Consider the following 18,516-nt stretch of genomic DNA (forward strand, 5'->3'; position numbering starts at 1 on the left):
GAACAGAGTTAGAAGTTGCTCCTCCGTCTGTTATTTTCTTCCCGCCTGTTTTGCAAGTTGCAATCCATTTTTTGTTGACTACAGCGTAGTCTTTATATCCGAAAATAATAATTCTGGGTATCATCTTTCCAAGGGCTCCATCTGAATTCACCCGCCGACGTTCCTCTGCACTGCCACGGGCAACTTTTTCTCCGCTGGCACAATTTGATTGGCTGCTGTCCGATTCAAACTGTAATCTGTTAAATGAAGAGTTGATCCGCTGCACACTTTTTTTAAAAGCATCATTTTTCATATTTGGGCTTGGGGAGGACGTCAAGTCAGTTCGAGTCAAAAGGCTCAAGTCCAAGTTAAGTCACGAGTCATTCGTGTTAAAGTCGAGTTGCAAGTCATCATATTTGCAACTCGAGTCTGACTCGAGTCCGAGTCATGTGACTCGAGTCCACAACCTCTATAGAGAGGTCTCAGCAACTACAGAGCAACTGGCTTTATGACTGCACAAACGTCAGGCAAGGATATTTGCGAGGGTATGAATGTAGAGTCCATTCTACGACAAAAAAAGCTGAGGTCCACAAAGCGTTCACTTTTCATACAAATCATTTGATGAGCCTTTGAGTGATGCCCTGAAGAAGCCGGAGGTGACAATTTTTAATGTCGTTGTTGATGCCGCAACCTCAGCCCTTCAGGAAAGATTTTCCACATTGGAAAATGTAGGAGAGAAGTTTGGAGTGCTGTCATGCCATCTAAACCCGGACTTTTCTTGCCTTCCTTGATGCAAAGTCGTCAATTACATCATCATAAGAAATCTGCCCACCAATTGCATGGTTAATTCTGATGACAGCAAGGCCACTAAAGGCGTTCCTGTGACATGATGGACCTCAGGTAGGATTTGATGAGCTTCAGCTTCGGAAAGCTCTCTGCTTCAGCTACGGTCACTGGAAGAGTAAGACAAATTCTGAGAGGAGTCCACAAATTTGGATACATTTCTGAGAGCTCCCTTTCGTGTATAAATATCAGCAGCTCAAGCAGGGTCATGGTCTTCGATAGAAAGTCAGGCAGGTTCTTCAGTTCCTGTGCAAGCTTTCTTCCATCCAAGTCTTGGTGTTCTTTATAGTGCAGTGTCATACTAAGGGACTCACATTGTTCTGTCAGCTCCTCATTTGAGAGACTTTGGATGGCAATTGTGCAATTTAGTTTGTGTGTTTCTTGTTTGAAGTGCAGTAGTGTAGGGGCTGAAGGGGGGATTCACCCATGGCGCCATACAAGCTAGAACCGCCACTGCCTGTTGTATTCAGCGCGTGTGACAAATACAATTTGATTTGATTTGATGCACAATCATGGATTGATTTAAAACCAATAGAAGAGTCTTCAAATGTATTCTAAAACTCACAGGCAGCCGTTGTTACTATTTGACCCTGCTGGTCGTCTATGAACATTTGAACATCTTGGCCATGTACTGTTATAATCTTGACCCGGCACATCCGGAAGAGGACTGGCCACCCCTCGGAGCCTGGTTCCTCTCTAGGTTTCTTCCTAGATTCCTGCCCTTCTAGGGAGTTTTTTCTAGCCACCATGCTTCTATATCTGCGTTGCTTGCTGTTTGCGGTTTTAGGCTGGGTTTCTGTATAGCACTTTGTGACTTGGGCTGATGTAAAAAGAGCTTTATAAATAAATGTGATTGATTGACTTTCAAACTGGTGTAATGTGTGCTCTCAGTCTGGTCTTGGCCAGTACCCACGCTGCAGCATTCTGTATGTTTTGCAGCTGACCAATGCCTTTCTTGGGTAGACCAGACAGGAAAGCATTACAGTAGTCAAGCCTGCTTGTAATAAAAAAAAGTATCTGTATCAGCCTGAGATAGAAACGGACGCACCTTTCAGCATTCTCCAGGCGTTTCCCAGCAGTCCTAATCGCCGGCAGCGCTGAGTAATTGTCAGGGAGGGAAACAGGGTCCTTCCTTTTGGCGCTCTCTAAGACCACCACCAGATTGCCCTTCATTAGCAAGGAGCTAATCCCTATTTATGGTGGCAGATATTGCTCGGACGAAGGCTTCATTGCCGGAGGGGGTCTTTGCGGTAAAGGGCGTTGCTAGCTGTCGATGAGGATCCTTGAATGTGTTTCTCAATGTGAGAGACTAAGGTTTCTTGTGTGTGTGTGTTTGTGCGTGTGTGTGAGTGTGATTGGCTACAGATGTAGGATCTTAATTTGATCATCCTGCTGCAGGATAACTCTTAGTGCGTTTGATGTTTACAAAGTCTTCTGAAGTTTATGATTTTCACTTTGAAAAATGTATCAACCCCTACAAAAATGCTCATGAATTATAATCCACATAATAATGAACATTTCCTGTTACTGCAGGACTATTTTCCTCCTGAAGCCAACTGACACAAATTAAGATCCTACATCATGTGTGTGTGTATTCTACAGCTTGTCATTTTTATGAAGCTCCTCATCAGTATTTTAGGATGTGATTTGTGAGGCGGTTGCTGCCCGACGTGTCTCGATCCTCCGGGGTTGAACTAATCAATTAATGCAATTATCCGCTGGATTGAACCTGCTACTGTTTTGATACACATCATCTGCTCCACACTTAATTAGTAAAGGTACTTGACGATTAGCCACACTGTTTTTAGTAATGCTAAGTGCATTATATATACAAAAGTATGTGGATACCGCTTCAAATAAGTGGATTCGGCTATTTTCAGCCACACCCGTTGCTGACAGGTGTATAAAATCATGCACACAGCCATCTAATCTTCATAGACAAACACTGGCAGTAGAATGGGCTTACTGAAGAGCTTAGTCACTTTCAAATCAGCACTGTCATAGCATGCCACCTTCCCAACAAGTCAGTTCGTCAAATTTCTGCCCTGCTAGAGATGCCCTGGTCAAATGTAAGTGCTGTTATTCTGAAGTGGAAACGTCTAGGAGCAACAATGGCTCAGCCATAAAGTGGTAGGCCACACAAGCTCACAGAACGGGACCGCTGAGTCCTGAAGTGGGTTGCAACACCCACTGCCGAGTTCCTAACTGCGTCTGGAAGTAACGTCAGCACATAAACTGTTCGTCGGGTGCTTCATGAAATGGGTTTCCATGGCCCTGAGCAGCCGCAAACAAGCCTAAGATCACCATGCGCAATGCCAAGCGTCGTCTGAAGTGGTGTAAATCTTGCTACCATTGACTCTGGAGCAGTGGAACGCGTTCTCTGGGGTGATGAATCACACTTCACCATCTGACAGTCCGACGAATGAATCTGGGTTTGTCGGATGCCAGGAGAACACTACCTGCCCGAATGCATAGTGTCAACTGTAAAGTTTGGTGGATGAGGAATAATCGTCTGGGGCTGTTTTTCATGGTGGACTAGGCCCCTTAGTGAAATCTTAATGCTACAGCATGCAATAACATTCTAGACGATTCTGTGCTTCCAACTATGTGGCAACCGTTTTGGGGAAGGCCCATTCCTGTTTCTATATGACAATGCCCCTTGTGCACAGAGCGAGGTCCATACAGAAATTGTTTGTCGATATCGGTGTGAAAGAACTTAACCGGCCTGCACAGAGCTCTGATCTCAACCCCATTGCACTCCTTTGGCATGAATTGGAACACTGACTGCGAGCCAGGCCAAATCACCCAACATCAGTGCCTGACCTCACTAATGCTCTTGTGGCTGAATGGAAGCAAGTCCCCGCAGCAATGTTCCATCTAGTGGAAAGCCTTCCCAGAATAGTGGAGGCTGTTATAGCAGCAAAGGGCAGAATAACTCCATTTAATGCCCATGATTTTGGAATAAGATGTTTGACGAGCAGGTGTCCACATACTTTTGGACATGTAGTGTGTTTACTTAGTGTTTCGCGAGGGTCTCGGAACACAGATCCAACTCAACGTTATTCTATATTGCCTGGATAAATGGTACATTAGAAATGAGCTTGAAGAAGTGCTCAACTGTTCTATCCACCCTCCCTCCCCGTCCTCCCTGTTTGGAAAGGCTACATATAGCATTCTGTTATCTCACTAAAGCCACGGAACCAAGTCTTATTCATCCTTCAAAGAACATGGGATGCTCGGCGCCGTGGTAAAACATAAATACAGGACTGCAGAGTAATAAATATAAATCCACACTCCTTAGGGAGAGTTAATCATGGATTTGAGCGGAAGTCGAGCGTTGGAATATAGCTCCCGTAATGCGACTGAACTTATGCACGTTGTCGGAGGGAGTCGTAAATAACACCCGAGCCGACAACTCACCTTCAGTCTCTCTAATGTCTGTGATTGAGCTGAGATGCCGAGCGTGAGGACAGCGGTGATAGATTCCATGTAAATGTATCAAGTGCAGTATTATTAGGTAAATATGCCCCACGTATCCCTCCTCACTTTGTCAGCAGAAAGAAGAAGGTGACAGGAGGAGGGATATTTCCTGTCTGCCGTGAAGGATGGCACACCTGAATGGTTGTGTATAAATGATGTTCCCAGGCCCACCTGGTGTAGTGTATCGTACGCTAGCTAGGCAGCACCGGGAGAAAGTAATGGCTCGCACGCCAGTGGCGATGTGTTTGGGGGGAGAGCTCCTGATGGCGCTAGGAGTTATGTGGCTCTGTGAAATTGAACAAACAAGTTAATACAATCCCCTGGCAATCTTTTATCCGGTAGCGTGTCGACGTTGACAGGCTAGGTGCTGAAATGTGTCACTGGCCACTATTTGTGATGCGGACAGACGCCAGGCGCCCCGTGGGCTTTCATCAGAAACACATAGATTCCAAATGAAGGTATTCACTGCCATATTTATGTATGGACGTAGCTCACGGAAGGATGTCGATTCCCATTCAACTGGGGCTGGGAGGCAGGGAGGACGGCCGGGACGTGGGCTGCCATCTTGGTGGGGTTCGTGGGAGCTGCTGGAGAGTGGGTGATCGAGAGCACTGTCACCGCACCTGCGGGCACACCTCCTGACATACTCCTCCGGGACCATGAATAATGCTCGCTCTGTGCCTGAGTGATGGCTGCTGTAATGGTGCCAGGCAGCATGGCGTGACCAGTGCCCTGGACTGACAGACGGACGGACGGGAGTCTCAACCATGCACATACCGGAGGGTGGAAATGTAGCAGCCTGCTCCAGTGGTCACACCACTGCCTGCAAGAGGGACACGCTGAGTTCAGTTTGAGTGTTAGGGAAAGAACTGTAGGCGTCATGGTAGCTGTGTACAGTAATCGTAATACAAATAATATGTTTAAATTGTATAGCACTTTTCATTGCAGCGTTGTCTCAAAGCTCTGCATACAGTAGTGGTTAACATACATGGCAGGTTTTTCAGTAAAGTCACATAGAGGTAGAGCTCGCAGTTTAGATCAATGAAATCTCCCCTGTAGCACGAAACGGACAATTAAAGTAATTAAAGCACCAAATTGTCAATTATCTGTTAAACTCATTCATGTTTATTTGGTTTCTTCACTGTAGACAAAATCTGTGGCAAAAAATTAAGTCTTAAGTTTCGGTGTGCTTTGTTAATTAAAGAGCTGTTGAGACACAGATAAATGTCTGCGTTGTGAAGGTATGCATGCACTCTTGCAAGTTGTCATCATGTAGCACCAGAGGACTGTCAATCAGGTTGTCTAATTGTGAAAGATTCATGGTGCATTCAGAAATAGCTCTCGCCTCTCTCTCTGTAAGCACAGAGGTCATGAGCATCACTCAGGCTCTCATGCCTAGTCTCTCTCGCCCTCTTTCTCTCTGTTGCCCTCTCTCTCTCCCTCGCCCTCACTCTCTCTCTATCACTGCGAGCATGATGTTTCGAGGAACTAACAATTGCTTTATCCAGGGTACCCTTGTTGTGCACCCTCCTGTGGGGTTTGGCCTGCCTGATTATCTGCTCTGCCTCTCTCCCTTGTCTTTGAGTGCATCGTAATGATGGGCGTTGTTTTTTTTACCCTTATTTTACCAATAGTTACAGGGGAGAGGAGGGGTGATGAATGAGCCAATTGGAAGTTGGGGATGATTAGGTGGCCATGATGGTATGAGGACCAGATTGTGAATTTAGTCAGGATATTTTTATTTATTTTTATTGAACCTTTATTTAATTAGGCAAGTCAATTAAGAACAAATGTTTATTTACAATGACGGCCTACCAAAAGGCAAAAGGCCTCCTGGGGGACGGGGGCTGGGATTAAAAAATACATAAATATAGGATAAAACACACATCACGACAAGAGAGACAACACAACACTACACAAAGAGAGACCTAAGACATCAACATAGCAAGGCAGCAACACACGATAACACATCATGGTAGCAACACAACATGACAACAACATGGTAACACAACATGGTAGCAGCACAAAACATGGTACAAACATTATTGGGCACAGACAACAGCACAAAGGGCAAGAAGGTAGAGACAACAATACATCACGCGAAGCAGCCACAACTGTCAGTAAGAGTGTCCATGATTGAGTCTTTGAATGAAGAGATTGAGATAAAACTGTCCAGTTTGAGTGTTTGTTGCAGCTCTTTCCAGTCGCTAGCTGTGTGTGCTTTGGGGACCTTTAACAGAATGTGACTGGCAGACCGGGTGTTGTATGGGGCGGATGAGGGCTGCAGTAGATATCTCAGAAAGGGGGGAGTGAGGACTAAGAGGGTTTTTATAAATAAACATCAACCAGTGGGTCTTGCGACAGGTATACAGAGATGACCAGTTTACAGAGGAGTGCAGTGATGTGTCCTATAAGGAGCATTGGTGACAAATCTGATGGCCGAATGGTTAAAAACATCTAGCCGCTCGAGATCACCCTTACCTGCCGATCTTTAAATTATGTCGACGTAATCTAGCATGGGTAGGATGGTCATCTGAATCAGGGTTAGTTTGGCAGCTGGGGTGAAAGAGGAGCGATTACGATAGAGGAAACCAAGTGTAGATTTAACTTTAGCCTGCAGCTTTGATATGTTCTGATAGAAGGACAGTGTACTGTCTAGCCATTCTCTCAAGTACTTGTATGAAGTGACTACCTCAGCTCTAAACCCTCAGAGGTAGTAATCACACCTGTGGGAAGAGGGGTATTCTTCTTACCAAACCACATGACCTTTGTTTAAGAGGTGTTCCGAACCAGGTTAAGGGCAGAGAAAGCTTGTTGGACACTAAGAAAGCTTTGTTGTAGAGCATTTAGCACAAAATCTGGGGAGGGCCCAGCTGAGTATAAGACTGTATCTGTAACGATTCTCTTCTTGTGAAGTAGAGGCGGACCAAAGCGCAGCGTGGTGGTTGTTCATTGTAATTTATTGACGACACTATACATGAACAAACTAACGAAAAAAGAAGAAACGTGAGAACTCAAAACAGCCCTGTCTGGTGCAAACACAAAAACAGGAACAATCACCCACAAACACACAGTGAAACCCAGGCTACCTAAATATGGTTCCCAATCAGAGACAATGACGAACACCTGCCTCTGATTGAGAACCATATCAGGCCGAACATAGAACTAGACAAACTAGACATGAAACATAGAATGCCCACTCAGATCACACCCTGACCAACCACAACATAGAAATATACAAAGTAAACTATGGTCAGGGTGTGACAGTACCCCCCCCCCCAAGGTGCGGACTCCGGCCGCAAAACCTGAACCTATAGGGGAGGGTCTGGGTGGGCATCTGTCCGCGGAGGCGGCTCTGGCGCTGGACGTGGACCCCACTCCATAATAGTCTTTGTCCACCTCCTTAGCGTCCCTAGATAGGTGACCCTCCTAAGAGACAGCTCGGGACAGAGGGACAGCTGCTCGGGACAGAGGGACAGCTGCTCGGGACAGAGGGACAGCTGCTCGGGACAGAGGGACAGCTGCTCCGGGCGGAGGGGCTCTAGCGGCCCCTGGCTGACTGGCGGCCCCTGGCTGACTGGCGGCCCCTGGCTGACTGGCGGCACTGGCGGCCCCTGGTTGACTGGCGGCGCCGGCGCTGGGCTGACTGGCGGCACTGGCGGCCCCTGGCTGACTGGCGGCACTGGCGGCCCCTGGCTGACTGGCGGCACTGGCGGCCCCTGGCTGACTGGCGGCACTGGCGGCCCCTGGCTGACGGGCGGCACTGGCGGCCCCTGGCAGACGGGCAGCACTGGCGGCGCTGGGCAGACGGGCGGCACTGGCGGCGCTGGGCAGACGGGCGGCACTGGCGGCGCTGGGCAGACGGGCGGCGCTGGCGGCGCTGGGCAGACGGGCGGCGCTGGCGGCGCTGGGCAGACGGGCGGCGCTGGCGGCGCTGGGCAGACGGGAAGCTCCGGCAGAGGCGCCGGACAGGCGGGAGGCTCCGGCAGAGGCGCCGGACAGGCGGGAGGCTCCGGCAGAGGCGCCGGACAGGCGGGAGGCTCCGGCAGAGGCGCCGGACAGGCGGGAGGCTCCGGCAGAGGCGCCGGACAGGCAGGAGGCTCCGGCAGAGGCGCCGGACAGGCGGGAGGCTCCGGCAGCGGCGCCGGACAGGCGGGAGGCTCCGGCAGAGGCGCCGGACAGGCGGGAGGCTCCGGCAGAGGCGCCGGACAGACGGGAGACTCCGGCAGCGCTGGAGAGGAGGAAGGCTCTGGTAGCGCCGGAAAGGCGGGAGACTCCGGCAGCGCTGGAGAGGAGGAAGGCTCTGGACGGATGGGCCGGAGAGACAGCCTGGTACGGGGAGCTGCCACCGGAGGGCTGGGGTGTGGAGGTGGTGACGGATAGACCGGGCCGTGCAGGCGCACTAGAGCTCTTGAGCACCGAGCCTGCCCAACCTTACCCGGTTGAATGGTCCCGGTCGCCCTGCCAGTGCGGCGAGGTGGAATAGCCCGCACTGGGCTATGCAGGCGAACCGGGGACACCGTGCGCAAGGCTGGTGCCATGTAAGCCGGCCCAAGGAGACGCACTGGAGACCAGATGCGTAGAGCCGGCTTCATGGCACTTGGCTCGATGCCTACTCTAGCCCAGCCGATACGCGGAGCTGGAATGTACCGCACCGGGCTGTGCACCCGCACTGGGGACACCGTGCGCTCCACAGCATAACACGGTGCCTGCCCGGTCTCTCTAGCCCACCGGTAACCACAGGAAGTTGGCTCAGGTCTCCTACCTGGCGTAGCCATACTCCCTGTTAGCCCCCCCCCAAGAAATTTTTGGGGCTGACTCCCGGGCTTCCATCCACGACGCCGCGCTGCCTCCTCATACCAGCGCCTCTCCGCTTTCGCCGCCTCCCGTTCTTCCTTGGGGCGGCGATACTCTCCTGGCTGAGCCCAAGGTCCTTTACCGTCTAATTCGTCCTCCCATGTCCATACCTCCTCGCGCTGCTCCTGCTGCTGCTTTTTCCTTTGCCCATTACCACACCGCTTGGTCCTGTTGTGGTGGGTGATTCTGTAACGATTCTCTTCTTGTGAAGTAGAGGCGGACCAAAGCGCAGCGTGGTGGTTGTTCATTGTAATTTATTGACGACACTATACATGAACAAACTAACGAAAAAAGAAGAAACGTGAGAACTCAAAACAGCCCTGTCTGGTGCAAACACAAAAACAGGAACAATCACCCACAAACACACAGTGAAACCCAGGCTACCTAAATATGGTTCCCAATCAGAGACAATGACGAACACCTGCCTCTGATTGAGAACCATATCAGGCCGAACATAGAACTAGACAAACTAGACATGAAACATAGAATGCCCACTCAGATCACACCCTGACCAACCACAACATAGAAATATACAAAGTAAACTATGGTCAGGGTGTGACAGTATCTGTAGTGAGGTGCGTACTGGCGGCAGAGAAGTCAGGCGCAGGAGAACGAAAACTGATTTACAACGGTGTCGTCTAATATCCATAAACCACCGTCAACAGAACAATACAATAAATGGGTCAAACAAAACCCGGTAAATACCAGCATACCGTTGCATAAGCACTACAAGAAACAATTACCGACAAGGACATGGGGGGGGAACAGAGGGTTAAATACACAACATGTAATTGATGGGATAGGAACCAGGTGTGATGGAAGACAAGACAAAACCAATGGAAAATGAAAAGTGGATCAGCGATGGCTAGAAGGTCGGTGACTTCGACCGCCGAACGCCGCCCGAACAAGGAGAGGGACCTACTTCAGCGGAAGTCGTGACAGTATCATCTGCATATACATGGATGAGAGAGCTTCCTACTGCCTGAGCTATGTTGTTGATGTAAATTGAGAAGAGTGTGGGGCCTAGGATTAAGCCTTGGGGTACTCCCTTGGTGACAGGCAGTGGCTGAGACAGCAGATTTTCTGACTATACACTGCACTCTTTGAGAGAGGTAGTTAGCAAACCAGGCCAAAGACCCCTCAGAGACACCAATACTCCTTAGCTGGCCCACAAGAATGGAATGGTCTACCGTATCTTAAGCTTTGGCCAAGTCAATACAAACAGCAGCACAACATTTCTTAGAATCAAGGGCAATGGTGACATCATTGAGGACCTTTAAGGTTGCAGTGACACATCCATAACCTGAACGGAAACCAGATTGCATAGCAGAGAGAATACTATATTCATCAAGAAAGCCAGTCAGTTGATTATTGACAACTTTTTCCAACACTTAAACTGAGCAAAATAGAAATAGGCCTATAACAGTTAGGATCAGCTTGATCTCCCCCTTTAAATAAAGGATGAACCATGGCTGCCTTCCAAGAAATGGAGACCTCCCCAGAAAGCAGAGACATAGAGGTCGGAAATAGGCTTGGCGGTGATAGGGTCAGCAACCTTAAAGAAGAAAGGGTCAAAACCATCTGACCCAGATGGTTTTTGGGGGTCAAGTTTCAGGACCTCCTTTAGCAACTCTGACTCAGTGACTGCCTGCAGGGAGAAGCTTTGTCGCGGGTCAGGGGAAAAAGAAGGAGAAGCATCGGGGATATTTGCATTAGAAGGGGTGTGAGATGAGGAAATGTTGGACAGGCAAGGAGGCATGGCTGAGTCAACCACATCATCAACTTTAAGGGACATGGCCAGCTATGAGGAGGAAGGTTTATTCTCCAGAACGTCTTGGGGTTAGACCCACAGAGAGAGAACTGCTCCTTAAAGTAACTAACTTTGGCCTTCCGGATAGCCTGAGTGCACTTATTTCTCATTTGCCTGAACGAGAGCCAGTTAGCCTGAGTATGTGTGTGCCGAGCCTTTCGCCAAATGCAATTCTTGAGGTGGAGTATCTCTGCAAGATCACGGTCAAACCTGTTTTTAATTCTCATTTTCTTTATGAGGGTGTTTTTGTTAACAATACAACTGAAAATATAAAAAAAGAAGGTCCAAGCGTCCTCGACAGAGTGGATCAAGCTGATTCTATACCATTTTACAGAGGCCAGTTCATGAAGGAAGGCTTGCTCATGAAAGTTTTTTAGCAAACATCTATGACAAATCAGGAAAGGCTGTTTCACTGAGCATCAATTACGAACACAGGCTGTAAAACAGTGATCACCAAGATCATTACAGAAAACACCAGACTGATACCTATCAGAATTATTTGTGAGGATAACATCAAGAAGAGTAGCCTTTTCTGGGTGTTTGGAGTCGTACCTTGTGAAATTGGTAATAATCTGAGAACGATTTAAGGTGTCCCGTATAAAGAAATGGGGAGGATAGGGATAAAGAGAGCATGAAGATATGAGGGAGGAGAAAGAAAGTGCCACTGAGAGAAAGATAGAGAGAGAGATTGTGTCTTGTTCTGGGCCACTGGTAGGGAGGTGAATGCAGACTGCCTTGGCATCGCTGTGATCTTCAAAGCCTCTCAAACTCCTCGCTCAGGAGAGACAGAGAATGGGAGAGTTAGCGTACCGGCTACCTTCAGGCAGGAAGACATTGCTGCTTAAACATTTTTAGCCCCCTCCTCTCGCTTCTCACTCTCACTTGCTCCCTATTTTATAGATATACTGAACAAAAATATAAACATGTTGTGTTTATATTTTTGTTCAGTATATACAGTGCCTTGCGAAAGTATTCGGCCCCCTTGAACTTTGTGACCTTTTGCCACATTTCAGGCTTCAAACATAAAGATATAAAACTGTATTTTTTTGTGAAGAATCAACAACAAGTGGGACACAATCATGAAGTGGAACGACATTTATTGGATATTTCAAACTTTTTTAACAAATCAAAAACTGAAACATTGGGCGTGCAAAATTATTCAGCCCCCTTAAGTTAATACTTTGTACCTTTTGCTGCGATTACAGCTGTAAGTCGCTTGGGGTATGTCTCTATCAGTTTTGCACATCGAGAGACTGACATTTTTTCCCATTCCTCCTTGCAAAACAGCTCGAGCTCAGTGAGGTTGGATGGAGAGCATTTGTGAACAGCAGTTTTCAGTTCTTTCCACAGATTCTCGATTGGATTCAGGTCTGGACTTTGACTTGGCCATTCTAACACCTGGATATGTTTATTTTTGAACCATTCAATTGTAGATTTTGCTTTATGTTTTGGATCATTGTCTTGTTGGAAGACAAATCTCCGTCCCAGTCTCAGGTCTTTTGCAGACTCCATCAGGTTTTCTTCCAGAATGGTCCTATATTTGGCACCATCCATCTTCCCATCAATTTTAACCATCTTCCCTGTCCCTGCTGAAGAAAAGCAGGCTCAAACCATGATGCTGCCACCACCATGTTTGACAGTGGGGATGGTGTGTTCAGCTGTGTTGCTTTTACGCCAAACATAACGTTTTGCATTGTTGCCAAAAAGTTCAATTTTGGTTTCATCTGACCAGAGCACCTTCTTCCACATGTTTGGTGTGTCTCCCAGGTGGCTTGTGGCAAACTTTAAACGGCACTTTTTATGGATATTTTTAAGAAATGGCTTTCTTCTTGCCACTCTTCCATAAAGGCCAGATTTGTGCAATATACGACTGATTGTTGTCCTATGGACAGAGTCTCCCACCTCAGCTGTAGATCTCTGCAGTTCATCCAGAGTGATCATGGGCCTCTTGGCTGCATCTCTGATCAGTCTTCTCCTTGTATGAGCTGAAAGTTTAGAGGGACGGCCAGGTCTTGGTAGATTTGCAGTGGTCTGATACTCCTTCCATTTCAATATTATCGCTTGCACGGTGCTCCTTGGGATGTTTAAAGCTTGGGAAATCTTTTTGTATCCAAATCCGGCTTTAAACTTCTTCACAACAGTATCTCGGACCTGCCTGGTGTGTTCCTTGTTCTTCATGATGCTCTCTGCGCTTTTAACGGACCTCTGAGACTATCACAGTGCAGGTGCATTTATACGGAGACTTGATTACACACAGGTGGATTGTATTTATCATCATTAGTCATTTAGGTCAACATTGGATCATTCAGAGATCCTCACTGAACTTCTGGAGAGAGTTTGCTGCACTGAAAGTAAAGGGGCTGAATAATTTTGCACGCCCAATTTTTCAGTTTTTGATTTGTTAAAAAAGTTTGAAATATCCAAGAAACGTCGTTCCACTTCATGATTGTGTCCCACTTGTTGTTGATTCTTCACAAAAAAAATACAGTTTTATATCTTTATGTTTGAAGCCTGAAATGTGGCAAAAGGTTGCAAAGTTCAAGGGGGCCGAATACTTTCGCAAGGCACTGTATATACAGTGCATTCGGAAAGTATTCAGACCCCTTAACCTTTTACACATTTTGTTACATTACAGCCTTATTCTAAAATGGATTAAATTATTTTTTGTCTCATCAATCTACACACAATACCCCATAATGTCAAGGACATTCAGTGACTAGTCCCAAAGCCACTCCTGCGTTGTCTTGGCTGTGTGCTTAGGGTCGTTGTCCTGTTGGAAGTTGAACCTTCACCCCAGTCTGAGGTCCTGAGCACTCTGGAGCAGGTTGTCATCAACGATCTCTCTGTACTTTGCTCCATTCCAATTTACCTCAATCCTGACTAGTCTCCCAGTCCATGCCGCTGAAACATCTCCTCAGCATGATGCTGCCACCACTATGCTTTAGGGATGGTGCCAGGTTTCCTCCAGACATGACGCTTGGCATTCAAGCCAAAGAGTTCAATCTTGGTTTCATCAGACCAGAGAATCTAGTTTCTCATGGTCTGAGAGTCCTTTAGGTGCCTTTTGGGAAACTCCAACGGGCTGTCATGTGCCTTTTACTGAGGAGTGGCTTCCATCGGCCACTCTACCATAAAGACCTGATTGGTGAAGTGCTGCAGAGATGGTTGTCCTTTTGGAAGGTTCTCCCATCTCCACAGAGGAACTCTGGAGCCCTGTCAGAGTGACCATCGGGTTCTTGGTCACCTCCCTGACCAAGGCCCTTCTCCACCAATTGCTCAGTTTGGCTGGGCGGCCAGCTCTAGGAAGAGTCTTGGTGGTTCCAAACTTCTTCCATTTAAGAATGATGGAGGACACTGTGTTCTTGGGGACCTTCAATGTTGCAGGATTTTTTTGGTACCCTTCCCCAGATCTGTGCCTTGACACAATCCTGTCTCAGAGCTCTACGGACAATTCCTTCGACCTCATGGCCTCGTTTTTGCTCTGACATGCCCTGTTGACTGTGGAATCTTATAAACACAGGTGTGTGCCTTTCCAAATCATGTCCAATAAATTGTATTTACCACAGGTGGACTCCAATCAAGTTGTAGAAACATCTCAAGGGTGATCAATAGAAACAGGATGCACCTGAGCTCAATTCCGAGTCTCATAGCAAAGGGTCTGAGTACTTATGTAAATAATGTATTTGTGTTTTGTAAATTTGCAAACATTTCTAAAAACCTGTTTTCGCTTTGTCATTATGGGGTATTGAGTATAGATTATTGAGGGGGGAAAAAACGATGTAATACATTTTAGAATAAGGCTGTAACATAACAACATTTTGAAAGAGTCATCATAATTCAGGATTATTCAGGATTATCTGTAATCGTGGTAGCGTCCACATGAATGTAGACGTGTTTAGAAACATATTCTAAAAATGACTCCAAAATGACACAACACATTATTTAGCATTCCTTTCTTTTGGCCACAGAATAATCTGAAATACAACCTGAAACTAACTGAAAAGGCATGCAACAAGTTTGTAGGGTCACAAACTTGATGTAATCATTGCATGCAAAGGAATATGGGACCAAATACTAAACTTTTGACTACTTTATTTATAAGAACCTTTAGGGATTCTTTTAACCCCTACCTTTTTGAGAGAAAAAAGTATTACTTGTTAAATAACATCTCTTTCTCTGAGCAATTGTATTAATATAAAATAATATAATTTCCCCATTTTTTGGAGTGTACAATATAGCTCAGTATTTGAATTATTTATTGCATACTGTCATTATTGCTTATTGTCAATCATTTCGAACCTCACTGTATGTTTTAGGAAACTCAGATGGAAATGAGCAATTAGCTAAATCTGGTGCGACATGTTTTCTCAGTGCTCTGAGACTTCTGTTTTCTTGTGCATAGTCCCTGTCAAGTAAACCTCATCAATAAATAAAATCGGTCTCTGTCTTCCCCTCTCCCACTCTCTACCTATTTCCCCTGTATTTAAATGACTTTGTCTCTTGCATTTAGTTTAGCCAGGAAACACTCAGACGTACATTGCTTTGTTCAAGGGTGGAATGGGTGGATGCATGGCCCTGACACCTCCCCAAAAGGTTAGGACAGATAATGAAAATGTCCACCACTGCAGTCACAATACATCACTCTGTCACTTTTACACCAGCACACTCTCGTCTTCTGCAGCATTTTCCCTGGAAAAGAAGGGAGGACTGATCCCAACCAGCCAGCTCGCTCTCTCCGACAGTAGATATCTCTCCTCCTGCCTTTTCCCAGGGACACAGAGACACTGTCAGTGCCAGCCTGCTCCTAAAGAAACACTAGTACCGAATGTGTAACACTAGCTGTCCCTAGTTTTGCTTAGTGATATTATTTTTTGTACTAACTCCATATTGGGTGAAATGACTCCGCGTTTATCTCCATTTCTCAATTTCACAGCGGATTGCTCAATTTCCATTTAATCAAGATGAATTATTGTCCTCTCTCAAATACAAATGTTAATTACATGCGTGTAGCAATCCCCTAATTCAACAGGATGACAGAGTGAGGGTATTGTTTACCCAGTGTGGCTCCTTGGGGAGGTCTGCTCCATGCTTTATGAGTCTGCTTAGAGACATGATTAAGGACTTTTTCTCCCAAGGCTCAGGGCTCTTAGGCCTAGAAACACACAATGGAACCCCTTGGTTTGGCTTAAATCACGCAAGGATGCCATTGATGTCAATGGAAGATTTGCACAAACGTTTTGAGCTGTGCTTGCGCATAGTGTTATAAGGTTCAGTTTATACTCTGTAGCCTATGTAGGCTTATTGATCAGGTCCAAAATTATTGTAAACCTTGATAAAGGTGCGCAAAAAATACTATATAAAATACACAACACAAATGCTGAGCTATATCGTTATACTAATACAATTGCTCAGAGAAATAATAATACTTTTTCTCAAAAGGATAGGTATAACAATTATTGGCACCTGTGTTTTCAATACCTTTCAATGCTTCACCTTGCGAGGATAAAGGCATCTTTTTCTAAAATGTTTTATAAGATTGTAGAACACACATTGAATCTTTCCAGATCCTTGGTATCCTTCATCTGCACTTATGGACTGCCCTCTTTAAACCACAGGTTTTCAAGCGGGTTTATGTTCCGGAGACTGAGTTGGCCATTGCAAAATGTTGATTTTGTGGTAAATTAACCATGTTTATATTTTTTATTTGTCTTTTTTGTGTATATATACAGTACCAGTCAAAAGTTTGGAAACACATACTCATTCCAGGGTTTTTCTTTATTTTTAACTATTTTCTACATTGTAGAATAAGAAAGACATCAAAACTATGAAATAACACATATGGAATCATGTAGTAACCAAAAAAGTGTTAAACAAATCAAAATATATTTTATATTTGAGATTCTTCAAAGTAGCCACCCTTTGCCTTGATGACAGCTTTGCACACTGTTGGCATTATCTTGGAACTTCACTCTGCGGTCCAACTCATCCCAAACTATCTCAATTGGGTTGAGGTCGGGTGATTGTGGATGCCAGGTCAGCGTGCATGCGTCCGGCCCGCCAAAAGAAGTCGCTATAGCACGATGGGACAAGGACATCCTGGCCAGTCAAACCCTAACCCGGACGACGCTGGGCTAATTGTTCGTCGCCTCATGGGCCTCCCGGTCGCGGCCGGCTGCGACACAGCACGGTCTCAAACCCATATCTGTAGTGACACCTCTAGTACTGCAATGCAGTGCCTTAGACCACTGCGCCACTCGGGAGGCCCCCAATTAACCATTTCTTTGTGGATTTGATGTGTGCTGTGGGTTATTGTCCACTTGCCGCCTAGTTTCAGCCTTCTGGCAGAGGCAACCAGGTATTCTGTCTAAAAATGTCCTGTTTCTGGGTAATGTTCATGATCCCGTTTACCTTAACAAGGGCCCTAGGACCAGTGGAAGCAAAATAGCCCCATAACATCAAAGATCCACCTCCATATTTTACAGTAGGTATGGGGTTCTTTTCACTGGTGTGCGTGGCCAAAGAGCTCTCTCGGCCAATGAAAAGGATCGGCCAATGAAAAGGAGGAATTTGTTCTCTTGATTATTTGGTTGTTTCTCTGTAGCAATCAACAGTGAGCCAGACTGACAGGAACACTTTCTGGTTTTTCAAATGAAAGATCTGCAGTGAAGGGCATTGCCTGTTGCGTTCCATAGCCAAAGAGCCATTAATCAAACTCATCAGCTCCCCTGGAGCCAGGAGCCCAAGCAGTAACAGTGGCTTTAACTAACTTTAGCTCCAGCTGCCTTTAATTCACAACAGCAAAGCTTTACCAAACACTTTATTCCAAAACCTCTGTTTTCAGGCCATCAGAGAGATCAAGTGCCTCTGAACTAACCTTCCTAGCAGGAATGTATTGTAGTGTTGTATTACAGAATAGGCTTGAATATATGAATATTAAAGTAGCTGGGTGAATAACATGTCCCTTTGGTTTCCTCTGTAGGTTTTGGTGGAAAAGCAGGCCATAATTATTCTATGATGTCTCCGCTCGCGTTAAACCCATTGCTCTGTGTGTGTTCTGACTTCAGGATGAGTTGGCATTAAGGGGGACAGTAAGGGGGGATAGGTCGCTCAGAGGAAGCCAGTGAATGCACCCAGAAAGCTTGATAGGCCACTGTATTCCCGTTGTTAGAAAGCAGTTCCAAAGGCCTCCCAATTGCGACAACACCATAGACTGGTGGGAGGTAAATGTTAGCCTCATACAATAACCATTAGTGATGTCTCAATGAGCTTTATATTATTATGTGCAGTGCATCAAATGATGCGGATAAGCTGTGTGATTTTCATACAGGCCGATACAGAGTTGGACAATGACAGGGAGCTGATGAGATAACGACACTGTAGCCATAGTAACTGTCTTGTAGTTCTCACATTCTAATGAGCTAGAATACATTTTCTCACTTCAGTTCTTCTTCTTATTTTTCTCTGCCACTTCTTCTTTCTTTGAGGTTACGTAAAGCTCTTTTTTCCCAGACAAAATACCGCCATCGTTCATTTGACTACCTTTGTTG

The 18,516-nt window shown here is 46.2% G+C and overlaps 1 protein-coding gene across 1 annotated transcript in view; it reads left to right on the forward strand.

Moving 5' to 3' along the window:
- The window catches only part of LOC110487725 (dystrophin-related protein 2), a 230,300-nt gene that overhangs the window by 51,484 nt on the left and 160,300 nt on the right, over positions 1-18,516 (forward strand). The window lies entirely within an intron of this gene.

This window comes from Oncorhynchus mykiss, chromosome 14 (assembly GCF_057628025.1).
Source record: "Oncorhynchus mykiss isolate SJ-2025 chromosome 14, ASM5762802v1, whole genome shotgun sequence".
In the NCBI taxonomy this organism is placed as follows: domain Eukaryota; kingdom Metazoa; phylum Chordata; class Actinopteri; order Salmoniformes; family Salmonidae; genus Oncorhynchus; species Oncorhynchus mykiss.